General features: G+C 36.5%; 1 long non-coding RNA gene across 1 annotated transcript in view; it reads left to right on the top strand.

The window, feature by feature from the left end:
* The window catches only part of LOC129040017 (uncharacterized), a 41,544-nt gene that overhangs the window by 1,665 nt on the left and 26,628 nt on the right, over positions 1-13,251 (top strand). Inside the window, exon 2 of the long non-coding RNA XR_008503528.1 lies at positions 7,271-7,399. This is a non-coding gene — a long non-coding RNA (uncharacterized LOC129040017). The remainder of the gene's footprint in view (positions 1-7,270; positions 7,400-13,251) is intronic.

Below are 13,251 nucleotides of genomic sequence, written 5' to 3'. Positions count from 1 at the left end.
GAGTCTCGTTCTGTCACCCAGGCTGGAGTGCAGTGGTGCAATCTCCGCTTACTGCAAGCTCTGCCTCCCAGGTTCATGCCATTCTCCTGCCTCAGCCTCCCGAGTAGCTGGGACTACAGGCACCCACCACCACGCCCGGCTAATTTTTTTTTTTTTTTTCAGTAGAGACAGGGTTTCAGTATGTTGGCCAGGATGGTCTCAATCTCCTGACCTCGTGATCTGCCCGCCTTGGCCTCCCAAAGTGCTGGGATTACAGGCGTGAGCCACCACACCTGGCCCATATGTTCTTTTAAGAAATGTCTATTCAGGTCCTTTGCCAAGTTTTTAATCACGTGTTTTATGTTCTTGCTATTGAGTTATTTGAGTTCCTTGTACATTTTGGGCATTCATCCTTTATCAGGTGTATGGCTGGCAAATTTTTCTCCCATTCCATAGGTTGTCTCTTCACTCTATTGATTGTTTCCTTTCCTGCACAGAAGCCTTTCAGGTTGATGCGATACCATTTGTCTATATTTGCTTTTGTTGCCTGTGCTTTTGGAGTCATATCAAAAAAATCATTGCTCAGACCAATGTTGTGCAGTTTTCTCCCTATGTTTTCTTCTAGTAGTTTTTACAGTTTCAGGCTTTATGTTTAAGTCTTTAATCCATTATGAGTTGACTTTTGTATATGGTGTCAGATAAACATCCAATTTTATTTTTCTGCATATAGGTATCTTGTTTTACAACACCATTTACTGAAAGACTGTTTTTTCCCATTGTGTGTTCTTGGCACCATTGTCAAAAATCCATTGACTATAAATGGGTGGATTTATTTCTGGACTCTCTATTTTGTTTTATTGGCCTATATGTCTGTTTTTATGCCAGCACCATGCTGTTTGTAGTATATTTTGAAATCAGGCATTGTGATACCCCCAGTTTTGTTCGTTTTGCTCAAGATTGCTTTGGCTATTTGGGGTCTTTGTAGTTCCATGTGAACTTTAGGATTGTTTTTTCTGTTTCAGTGGACAATATTATTGGAATTTTGATAGAGGTTGCATTGAATCTGTAGATTTTTGGGGGTAGTATGGACATTTCAACAATATTAATTTTCCAATAAATTAATGAAACATGGTATCTTTCCATTCATTTGTGTCTTTTTTTATTTCTTTTATTAATGTTTTATAGTTCTTAGAGTACAGATCTTTCAGGTCCTTAGTTAAATGTATTCCTATGTATTTATTTTTGTAGCTATTGTAATTGGAATTGTTTTATTGGTTTCCTTTTTTGGATAGTTCATTGTTAGTACACAGTTCATTGTTAGTACATGCTACTGATTTTTATGTTGTTTTTCATCCTGCACCTTTACAATATGAAAATATTCTGTCAGAATATTTATTAGTTCTGACAGTTTTTTGGTGGAGACTTTAGAGTCTTCCACATATAAGGTAATGTCACCTGCAAACAGGAAAAATTGAACTTCTTCCTTTCCAATTTGGATGCCTTTTATTTATTTTTCTTACCTAATTGCTCTGGCTAGGACTTCCTACTGTATGCATTAGGGGAGCTCACTATAAAGATTTTGTTGATAAGCTAAATCTATTGTTCAAATGTCCATAGGAGAGGATAGACTAGTAAAATCCATTCATCCAATGGACTCAAAGCCAAAATTAGAAAGAAGCTTCCCAGTGGACCTACTGCAGGACTAATGAGTACATCTGTTCAGATATGGTTTGATCCGCTAATGAATCCAGAAGGAGGTCAACTAAAATCAGGACTTTTGCTCAGACACCCAACATCTGGCCTCCATATCAGCCACTGACATACACCTGCATGCAGGTTCCTTCTGATTTCCCTGAGATTGAGCAACAAATAAAGATAAATCTTTATGAGCCCAAGTGAAGCCTGCCTCACAAGTTTTCCAGTCTCACTACGCCAGAGGAAGTAATCTGTTGTCCACCACACCAGGGAAATCACTGTACATATTTGCCATTTTAAGGATTCATCTACTTGGGGTTTCCTCACTCCATAAAGACATACCAAGCTCTGTGATATGCGCCAAATAATGGTAACTTAGAGCACTACTCTATGAATGTAGGCCTTCTTTTACTTTTAGAAACATTTGGTTTGAGAAAATGATAATCAAGATTCTAAATCCCAATTCTAGGAGAAGGGGCTACTAGGTTGGGGCAAATATCAAAGTATCATGGGTGTTTCTGTTGTCAATAACACATTAGAAAGGGCAAAGCCATAAGACTCTTTCCCAGTCTCAATTGACAGTAAAATTAGACAGGTCTTTCTTGTTATCAAGACAGGTCTTTCTTGTTATTATTCAAGTCCTCAAACTTATAAGGTTTCATAGGCAGGCAGATGTATTATGATATAAAAATATATGTTAAGGAAGTGACCACACGTGATATTAGTTTATACTCAAAAATTCATTCCTGCTTCACAATAGCTCTTATCCTATGCATCATTTTCATATCTTTGCCATTTTCTTACAAAAATTATGGCACGTTATAATTATCAGTGAAACTGAAAATCTTGCAAAAGATGCAGACTTTGATGAAGTCCATAAAAGTGAAATTGGAAAACAACTCAAACCATTTCAAACCATTGAAAAATAAAGACTTGATGACAAAGTAAATCCTTCAAAAGAGGGTTCGAAGACGCCCTTGAATATTTTGCAAAGATAACCTTCTTTATAAGCATGCCACAAAAGTCAAGTGAGAAGTGAAGGATGCCCTGTTGTGCTATTCTATAATTTTGTTAGAAAAATTAACCCCTCAAAAAGCCTTTCATTTATTTTTTGTGCATCCTAAGAATTAGCACAATTATATGCAAAGTCTAACCTAGATGCTGTTAATTAGGAAATAAAATTAGCACCCTGTTATAATTTATAGACTAAATTAAAATCCTAGCTTTTCTCTTCAACATAAAAATAAACAGAAATTTTCCCCCAATTCCCTTATTCCCTGACATTCCACCACTCACATTACAAATTCAGTCGTTTCTTAAAGCTATGGTTTGCCTCTACCTGTTTATTAAAGCGTGACATGTATCCTCCACCCCCCAGCTAGGACAACTTCCTTTTCTTTTCAGTGGTTAACTACTGGCTGGATTACACACTTCCAGTAGCTGGACACTTAACTCCAGTGAGCTACAAGTACACCTGGCCCAACCTCTCAAACAGGCCTTGGTCCTGACCTAACCCATCCTGTTCAGTTAGGTCAGGACCAAGGCCCATTTGAGAAATTAATCCCCTAAACAAATGGATGGTCCTTACAAAAAGCCAGAGGGTCCTGAGTTCAGAGCAGCCCCCAAAATGGCAAAACAGTTTGAAACTCAACATTTCAAACAAATGTCTAAACTTTAGCTGATTCTAACTTGGTCTATAATTGAACAGTTCCCCTGTCACCTTCAGAGCCAAACAAAACTCTTGTTGTGCTTCAGAAGGGGTTCTTCCTCTTTTAAACTTTACAGATTGACCTGGCTGCAGAATGGCTTTATCCCAGTTTGCTGACCTGCCCCTTCAATTCAGGCCTAGCTCCTGTGAGCCTCCATTTTACAAATGGAATATGCAGGTATAGAAGGATTAAGTGTTGCTCAAGGTCATGAAATGAATAAGTAGCAGAGCTGAGATTTGAACCCTGGCAGCTTGATTCCAGAGCCTACCCACATCACCATACTGCAATATTGACTCAATTAGCATAAGAATATCAAGCAAAACCTAGAAAGAAGGCTAGTACTCTAGCAAGCCACTTAGAGAGAAACTGAATATTGATGGAAATTTCATGGTGAAACTTGGATCATACCAGGAGCAACTGCCTGCAGCCCCTACACATGAGGATGGACTCACCCATGTAGGAATTAATAAATTTAAATCCCTAGAAATTTCTTCCAAAACAAAGCTGCTAGAAATCTTATATTATAAAAAAGAACGTTGTCTGGTGTTTAAAACTGGACTAAAATTTGAAACAAAAATAAACCAACGATATCTAACATACTGATTCTAATTCTTGCATTCAGTATACCAATCCTTGGGAGAGTCAGGGAATCTCTGTGCTTCTGTATGCTCATCTTAAACATATAACAACACAGGTAATAATGCCTGGCTACACTCTCTCAATGATTTTTAAATGTCAGTATTTTCTGAGACCATCAGTAAAAGGGTATCACATAAATTCAACATGACTCATCTTTTGCTTACTTTTAGCCACTCCTGCCATTTTTACATTCACTTTATTACACTCTAATCTCTCTTACTTGATCATTGAAAGTCACTGCCTATACTTTGTACCATGTGAGTGTACAGCTACATAAAGAAGCATATCCATCATTACTCATTTATCATTAAATTGGTTTTATCATCAAACAACTGAAAAGGTTCCATCAAGAAGCCAATCCACAGAAAACTAGATCATTTTTTAAAATCAGATACAATTGCCCTTGTATTATATTAAAGACACATCAATTATTTTATCCTCTGTTATATCATTTTTAGTGTAACAAAACATAAATTTCTTTCCTCTTTCATTATTGCTGTAACATTTGTGTAGTCTTATCGGGATATCAGCATTTAATTTTTTTTACATAATTCAATTGATTTTTTTTACATAATTCAATTTGAAGTGTTTTTCTTTTCCACTGAATATTTTTATTTGTGTCTCATTTTCCTTATCAGGTATTATTTTTGGTGATAGTGGACTAAATATCATTCACAATCTCCAAAATGGTTTCATCTAGCCCTTTTTTTAAATTTCTTTGTGTGTGTGTGTGTGTGTGTGTGTGTGTGTGTGTGTGTGTGTGTGTGTCTGTGTGTCTGTGTGTGTGTCTGTGTGAAGCATAATGGCACTATTCATTTGAAGTTCCCTTTTAGGGGGCTATGTTAATTGGACAGCATGAGAGTCTTAATTAACCATGTAAAGCTTCGACATTATTATTACATTTAAGCAAACAAGGCTTTCACAAGTTAAGATTTTTAAGATTTAGGCTCTCTTTTGCTGCTACAAAAGTTTCATTATAATGGTGGTTCCCAGGACCAGTGACATCAACATCGTCTGGGAACGTTTTCGAAATTTTTGCTCCCCGTTCCCATACCCACAGAATCAGAAAGTATAAGGGTAAGGCCCAACAACCTGTGCTTTAACAAGCCTTCCATGTGATTCTGATGTACACCAAAGTCTGAAAGCCACTGCATCATAAGAGATTATTTTTAATGTCCTTGAGAGCAGGAATGATGTATTTTCTTGTTTGTATCACTCACCTGAGTGTCCAGCACTGTAACTGGCACATGATATAGGTGCCTATTAAATAGTCTTGGTGTGCATAAATTCATTGATCAATTAATCGTTTCTAGGATAAATTTGGCATTGTTCTCTCCTGACTTCTGTCTTCTTCACACTTGTCATCCATAAAATTGAGATGATTCTGTGAAGAGGCGTTAAGTATGAAAAAACATGACTCACATTAGGCTCTGTCACTGTCTTCTCAGCACAATACTCTCACAGTGGCCAGTGTTACTTTTAAGTCCTCCATGATGAGTGGTTTTTCAGGACACTTAGAAGTAACTTGCATATCAAGCAGGAAGAGCACAAAGAAACTGCAGGATATTGAACTCTGCAGAGCGCTACGTTACGCTTATATCATCACATCATTTTATTTCCCTCCATAATGCAAGAGAGGAAGTCTATCATCAGATAAGCATTTAGCTTAAACACAGTTTCTGCTACATTGTTCCCAAAATATAAAGCCAAGAAGATTAACCATGGTATCTGAAACTGTAGGTATAATTCTATGCTCCAGAAGTAGTGTTTGCCTGACCTGAGAATTATATAAGAAACACAGGGTTTTTTTTCCCCCATCAGAGAAAAAAGTGTCTTTATGAAGCTTTATGAAAAATGCTGCACACATTTCTGTATTTCATGAAATATTTATGGATAATGACAGGTTTGCCAAAATTATGTAATCAGCCATTTCTAAATTTGTGCTGTTATAATTAATGTTTATTTGAAAGTCCTCAGAGAGGAACAGAAGATACATCTCCAGTTTTGTAATGATCTGAGGTTATTCTCCTGGCTGCTCTTCCAAACACCTGGGCTAACACCTATGTAAATCAGATAATGCTAATGAGCACATATTAATGAAGGTCAAGCTTTACTGTTCGCATAGCTAATTTTTTTTAAAAAACTAATTTCCTCCTTTGGACAGTATTATTATCAGCAGATTCTTACCTGCAGATCAAACTACATTAAAAACTAGAAACCTCCCCCATCAGGCTTCAAGCCCCTCATCTCCCCTATTTTAAGATCCTCTTGCTTGCTGTTTCTAATAGTTTTGTCTGATATATTGTGAAGTCTACTGTTGTAGGAGGAGACTTGTATTTGGATTTTGAAAACTTGGATTTCAATTCTTTAGCTACCATTGAAGGCAATCATTTCTCCTTTGAACTGCAATTTCCACGTCTGTAAAGGAAAAATGATAGCTTGGCGAAAGTGACCTTTAAAAAGTCAGTTACTACAGCTGCTATCAAAAGGAAAAAAACAAACAAACAAACATAAAATAAGTGCTGGTGAGGATGTGAAAAAATTGGAACCCTTGTACACTGCTGGTAGGAATGTAAAATGGTGCAGCCACTACAGAAAACAGTATGACTGTCCCTTAAAATAATTAAAAATGGAATTACCACATGATCCAGCAATTTTACTTCAGATCTTATACTCAAAATAATTGAAAGCAGGGTTTTAAAGAAATGTTTGTATACCCATGTTCATAGCAGCATTGTTCACAATAACCAAAAAGTGGAAGCAACCCGTGTCCATTGATAATGGATAAACAAAATGTAGTATATACATATAATGGAATAATAGCCTTAAAGAGTAAGGAAATTCTAACATATGCTATAAAATGGATGAACGCTTTATGAGAATATTATGGTAAATGAAATAAGCCAGTCACAAAAATGCAAATACTGCATGACTTCACTTATACAGGGTATTAAGAGTAATCAAACTCATAGACACAGCAGGTAGAATGGTGGTTGTCAGGAGCTGAGGAAGAGGAAAATGGAGAGGTTGTTACTTAGTGGGTATAAAGTTTTAGTTTTGCAAGATGAAAAAGTTCTGAAGATCGGTTGCACAACAACATGAAAATGCTTAACATAACTGTACATTTTTAAATGATTAACATAGTAAGTTTTATGTTATGTGTATTTTATCACAATTAAAAAATAAAAAGAAAATCATTTGCTATACAAAATTTAACTTCTCCTTATAATCTCCTTCCTTTGTCTTAGAATTCTAGAGTGAAAGTTTCATGAATATAAGAAGCAAGACAAGGAAGTGGCTTATGCTTAAGGCCTTAAAGGCAGCCACTGTGACAATCCAACCATTCTCTGGAGAATTCAGCAGAAAGCCAGTTGGAAGTAATGTTTTCTGTTTGTTTTTCTCTTTTTTGCCCTCCTGGCTATAATGAGAAACCCAAGAAAGTAAGTCTTTCCATTGGAGGACAGCTAAATTGTACAAGCATTCAAATTTCTCCCCTTTGACTCATACTCTGTCATCTCTATTTTGGCTTCCACTTTTGGAGAAGGTCTCCACCCACTACCCTGGCCCTCTCCTCACTGCCCCATACTTTGAGTGCAAACACTCCAGATTTTCAACCTTCCCTGCTCCATTTCCCACTTCTCTTTCCGAAGAATCAAAGCTTTTTCTGTAATAAATCTCTCAGATTGATGACAAATCAACTAAACTGCTATACAGATTTACATTAGGTTTTGATTGTTGATTATGGCTTATTCCAAAAATAATTTCCATTTTAGAAGAGCATTCAATGCCCGAACACAAAAGTATTCATAAACCTAAGGTAAGAATTTCATGCACTGTATTTTATCCACTAGATTAAGGAACCAAGCAGTCCTTTTTGCCTTTCAAATCATTCCAAGTAATCAGCTGCTTCTTCTGCTATATAAAGAACTATCTCTGCTCTTTAAACTATCTCTGCTCTTTAAACTCATGCAGTTATTCATTCAATAACTACTTACTAAGCCTGAGCCACATACAGAGTACTGGCCCGGGAACTGTCAACATTTCTTCAACAGCCCAGCAGGCAGCCTTTCCCTACTTCTCACTAAAATACCAATAAAAACACAGAAAGAAGAACGGAGCTCACTGCAGCACCGACAATCAAGATGGAAGCCAGCCTACCTCTGGCTGTGGGAAAGATTGATGATTCTAAAGCAGAGAGAGACATCTTCTCAGATATAAGCACATAGCATTTCCCACCTTCAATCTACAAAAAAAGATGTCCTGAGAGAAAGAGGAGGAAGAAGCAATAAATAGTGTGTTGGCATAGATCCTAACACAGAGTTTAGAGTACGGTACAGATTTTATACAAGAAAGTATGATTCATGATAGAAAGTGTTTTTTCTGGGAGGCTGAGGCAGGAGAATGGCGTGAACCCAGGAGGCAGAGGTTGCAGTGAGCTGAGATTACGCCACTGCACTCTAGCCTGGGCGACAGAACAAGAATCCGTCTCAAAAAAAAAGTGTTTTTTCTCCATTTAGTGTTCCCTTTGTCTCCACATGAGCCTGGTTCTTCAGGCTTCTGCAGAGTTCATGTATCTCTGGGTTTAAAATACAGTGCTATAATTGAACAGGCTTTACTTTCTCTGTTTTAAAATTATTCTGTGTATTTAACCTTTTAAAATAAAACAATATGTTGAACACATTGTTGCCAAATTTGCATGGATAATTGACTCATTTATGCATTTTGTTTTTGGATAATAGCATTCTGTGCCTTTAAACCATGCTGCATTAAAAGTATACTAACATTCCCCAGAGCTCACACAGTTATTTTTTAATATTAACATTGAAAATCTATTCCTATTACTGATTTTCATTGGTTTCTTCCAGTCCTCGATTTTTAAAATAGTATCTGAAGTGTAGAGCAGTTGAACAATCAATATAATTCCAGTGAAATTTTTACAGGGAAAGCATCTCAAAAGTGTGATATAAGTGAAAAACAAAAACTGACCTCCACTCTCAAGCAAATTCTAAAAAAAAATTAAAAAAAAATATCTTTACCTAGTTGTATTTGAAACAAATTAACAATTACTGGAGATGACAGTAAGCTGGCATGAAAAATACTTGAATTGTTCTATCTGGAGGAAAGAAAACTCATGGTAGACAAAAATAATTTTAGTATACAATGGAGTATTTTTAAATGTATGCCAAATAACAACTCATCCAAAAATTAATCCCCATTTATAGATGAGGAAACTGAAGTATTCCTTAATTATTGATAAATATATAGAGAGGAATAGAAAGCTTTCTAAATTTGAGGTTATTTTTTATTTGTTTTGAGTCTTATGCTCTAACCAATATTCCACTTTTTAATCTTTCAAACCTATTACCAAATAAACAGAATGCAGAGAAAAGGACATGAAAAGCCTCAAGCTTAAAATGGCATACAAACAAGACAGGAACATATAAATTAGTAACTTAGGCAGAACCGTGTTTGCAAGCAAAAATTTTGTAGGAAATTATAAATTATGATGTGGGTATAATGAAATAAAATTGTAATAATGTTCAATAGCTGATTTTCTTTAAAATAATGTTATGAGAAACTTTCATTTTATGGCACTTACTTTCTTTATTAAATATTATATGTCATAGCTCAGATGTAAATCTGATCTACCTTTTTTCACAAGATAGCTCGTGAGAATGCTTGAAAAGCTAAATGTCAGGATTATGCAGAGCCAAAATTAGCCAAGCATGGATAAAAATCAGAAAAGATATACCACAAATTGATAACCGTGGTTGCCGCTACAGAATGGATTTGGAGTTGGGGAAAGAGGGGGATTATTCTCTTGTGTCATGTATTTTGTTTAAATTATTTTGTTTAAATTAGTTATAATTATCACATATTACTTTTATGATTTAAAAAATTAAGCATTGAAACTTCTGATCAGATGTCAAATAATGCTGCTTCTGAGCTCAAGCAGTTTCTGACTTAGGGGAACAATATCTACTAATGATCCATAATTTAATTTCCACATCTCCACACACACGAACAAGACTCAGAACTATTGCCAGTTGAGGTATGGGAGGGTGGAGAAAGGGAGGAGTACAGGTAGATGGAATTTTTTGACAATCCATGCATCCAAAAGTGTGAGTGAGGGTAGTTGTGGACAGGATGAACAGACTGTGAATCCAGATTCCCAAACAGGGCTCTTGCCCAAGTAAAATACTTCCTGAATTATTATTATTATTATTTGTACTTCAGTCGTTACACCCCATAAAATTCTACCAAAAAGATTATCCTTTGGTTTACATCTTTCTTAAAATGCAAATACTTCTGGAAAGGGTAAAGTGCTATCCACTATACACATATTAGTAAATGTTAGTTTAATTTCATGTCCTCGTAACAGCCAGCTGAAATTAGCTTTTCTGAGGAAAGAAAAGTCAGACTGTTTGTAACCTTCTTCTTTTTTCTGTTGTTGTTGTTGTTGTTTGTTTGTTTGAGATGGAGTTTCACTCTTGTTGCCCAGGCTGGAGTGCAGTGGCATGATTTTGGCTCACTGCAACCTCTACCTCCCAGGTTCAAGCGATTCTCCTGCCTCAGCCTCCTGAGTAGCTGAGATTACAGGTGCCCACCACCACGCCCAACTAATTTTTTGTATTTTTAGTAGAGGCAGGGTTCCATCATGTTGGCCAGGCTGGTCTTGAACTCCTGACCTCAGGTGATCCATCTGCCTCAGCCCCCCGAAGTGCTGGGATTATAGGCGTGAGCTACCATGGCCAGCCCCATTTGTAACCTTCTGATTGGCAGCAGGAGACCAAGATGCTGAACAGAACAGGATTTGGTACAGCAGAGAGCATGCAACTCTGGGAACTATGGAAAAGGATTCCAGGCATCATAAAGGAAGAAAGGCCAGAAAAGAAGGTGGTGGATACCAAAAATTCTGTGGACTACCTAAAAAAGCACCCAGTAAGAAAGAAAAAAAAAAGGATTTTTTTCTTTTACCTTTTTCCTTTTACCTTTTCTTACTTCTCCTTTCTTCTTTTTTACTTCAAATATTAAAGCAAGTATTAGTACTACAGTTGATTTATATATAATGATCTAAACAAACCAGTTGAAGCATCCCTCTTCCACCCTATCCTCCACCCCCTATGACTTCCCCACCACCTCCCACAGCCTAAACACACATAAAGGTTTTATAATAATAACAAGAATAATGATTTCATAAGAATAATGCACAAAAAAATTTACTTAAGAATCAATGAGATTAAATTATCAGTGTAAAAACTGGAGGGAAAAGAGGAACAGAGAAACTTCATTTCCTGTTAACCAAATGAATTTTAGTCTAGCATTGTATTAACTAATGAAAATTACTTTCCACTCATTTGTATAACTATAGCAAGGAGAGTGCAAACTTGAAAAGATTTCTGGTCTTGCATAACTTTAGGTTCAGCTATACTTAGAGACTGAAATAGGAATAAATGGGGACACATGATAAACACCACTCAATGAGAAAATAACAATTTTTAACACTAGAAAAATCGCTAATTTTACCTGAAAGTTTAATATTCAACATAGAAGTGAAATAGAACCTAACGCCTGCAGATAAAATGGGGTAAGGAGGCGGCAGTGGTGGAAGAAAAACTGATATTGGACAATTACCATGTAATGTCACTTGGCGAAAGAAAACCAAAGAATGAGTGCTAATGGTAACTTGATATTGCAGTTGGAGGAAAACAAAATCAGATAGGAAAAATTGGGAGGTACGTGAGCAATTGCTGAAAGAAAGCTACGGGTTAGGAGTATGAAGTTGCTTTTAAAAAGCATCAGAAATTCTCCAAACCTCAATTGCTAAGCATTGCTTAACAACTACTTAAGATGGAATAATACTGCTATTTTTAGCATTATCTAGGGAATAGAAAAATAATCTGCCTGGGTTGAAAAATAATTCGCAATAAATGGAATGTCTGAAGACAGTGTTTAGGGTGAATCAACCTCTTCATAAAATAGACCAAGATTTCTTTTTATTGGTTTTCATTTGCACATTTTATTTGGTTATGACAGATTTCAAAAATTATTTGAAGAGTATATCCAAGTGGGTCTTTGAAAATTGTAAGATCTACTCAGTTCTTTATATATATATATATATTATTGTACTTTAAGTTCTAGGGTACATGTGCACAACATGCAGGTTTGTTACATATGTATACATGTGCCATGTTGGTGTGCTGCACCCATTAACTCGTCATTTACATTAGGTATATCTCCTAATGCTATCCCTCCCACTCCCCCCACCCCACAACAGGCCCCGGTGTGTGCTGTTCCCCTTCCTGTGTCTAAGTGTTCTCGTTGTTCAATTCCCACCTATGAGTGAGAACATGCGGTGTTTAGTTTTTTGTCCTTGCAATAATTTGCTGAGAATGATGGTTTCCAGCTTCTTTCATGTCCCTGCAAAGGACATGAACTCACCCTTTTTTATAACTGCATAGTATTCCATGGTGTATATGTGCCACATTTTCTTAATCCAGTCTATCATTGTTGGGCATTTGGATTGGTTCCAAGTCTTTGCTATTGTGAGTAGTGCTGCAATAAACATACATGTGCATGTGTCTTTATAGCAGCGTGATTTATATTCCTTTGAGTATATACCCAGTAATGGGATGGCTGGGTCAAATGGTATTTCTAGTTCTAGATCCTTGAGGAATTGCCACACTGTCTTCCACAATGGTTGAATTAGTTTACAGTCCCATCAACAGTGTAAAAGTGTTCCTGTTTCTCCACATCCTCTCTAGCACCTGTTGTTTCCTGACTTTTTAATGATCACCATTCTAACTGGTGTGAGATGATATTTCATTGTGGTTTTGATTTGCATTTCTCTGATGGCCAGTGATGATGAGCATTTTTTCGTGTGTCTGTTGGCTGCATAAATGAATAGACTAAGATTTCAGTGATTGAGTCTCATGGCATGTGATAAAGAGTTAGTGATAAAGATTTAAATGGCACATAACATCATCCCAATTGAATGCATCAGGGGGTCATGATGCTGTGTGGTTAGTAAGATATACTCAGTGTGCCTATAACCCAGATTGGCTTCTGTGCTGGCCTTGTTGGTTGACATTAACCTCAGTAATGTCCATAGTGCTTCCACCCCTCTCTCATCCTCGAAGATCTTCTCACCACTAATATAGCAGCAAAGAGGGATAGTCTCTGCAACTTCAGGCTTTCTTGCTGTCCCCAAAGACAAACACGCAGAACT

Source organism: Pongo pygmaeus, chromosome 6 (assembly GCF_028885625.2).
Source record: "Pongo pygmaeus isolate AG05252 chromosome 6, NHGRI_mPonPyg2-v2.0_pri, whole genome shotgun sequence".
Lineage (NCBI taxonomy): Eukaryota > Metazoa > Chordata > Mammalia > Primates > Hominidae > Pongo > Pongo pygmaeus.
The sequence above is the reverse complement of the archived record's forward strand: the minus strand, read 5'-3'. Positions and strand labels throughout refer to the sequence as shown.